We start from the raw sequence: 958 nt of genomic DNA, 5'->3' as shown, positions 1-958 counted from the left end.
CAATGTTCCAATATATCTCAAAGAGAGAGGAGAGGAGGAGAGAAAATGAATTCGATTAGTTTGTGGATAAGAATTCATATAAAAAAAAAAGATATTGTTGAGCCCGCCAGATCATTCGTGCGTGATTTACACGGCCAGACGTGTGTACTACACGTATTAGGCCTTTGATCTGCGTTGCGTAGGCCACAACAAATCTTTCAAAGAGAGAGAGATATATGTGTTGTTGGGGTTTGTGATTATGAAGGTGCCCCAACGCACAAAAATATATAAAAATGTACAAAGTTGGGATGTGGTGTGGTGGAGAAGAGTTGGGCCCGACCAGATCATTCGTGCGTGATTTACACGGCAGACGTGTGTACTACACGTATTAGGCCTTTGATCTGCGTTGCGTAGGCCATCTTCCTTCCAAGACACACACGTGTTGGGGTTTGTGTGATTTTATGATAGTGCCTCAACACGGAAAAATAAGCGTACGAGAAGAGTTGGGCCCGACCAGATCATTCGTGCGTGATTTATACACGGCCAGACGCGTATTATATTACACGTATTAGGCCTTTGATCTGCGTTGCGTAGGCCATCTTCTCGATAGAGAGAAAGCCAATGTATTCTTTTTTCTTTCTTTACACACACACACACAGTTGTAGTAGGACAGGGAGGGATGCGAGCGTGCTAATCACGCTTCCTCAAGTCTTCGCTGTGGTGTAAAAAAAAAAGAAAAAAAGGAATCGTTGGGAAAGTCCAAAGGACGAAAATATCGGGCAGTCTGAAGATAACTTAATGCTCGTTTACATTGGTATCAAGAGAGACCGGCTTGTGTAGCTCGTTTCAATGCTGTGTCGTTGTCATTGACACCCTACTCTGTTGCGCGCTAGTGGCAGCATGAGCGTGGGACGTATATATATATGACACCCAGCTAGAGCCGGCCGTGAGTCCGTCCGGTGTAAATAACGACGAAAGG

This window comes from Megalopta genalis, unplaced genomic scaffold (genome assembly GCF_051020955.1).
Source record: "Megalopta genalis isolate 19385.01 unplaced genomic scaffold, iyMegGena1_principal scaffold0033, whole genome shotgun sequence".
NCBI classification, from domain to species: Eukaryota; Metazoa; Arthropoda; class Insecta; order Hymenoptera; family Halictidae; genus Megalopta; species Megalopta genalis.
This window is presented reverse-complemented; position numbering follows the sequence as displayed.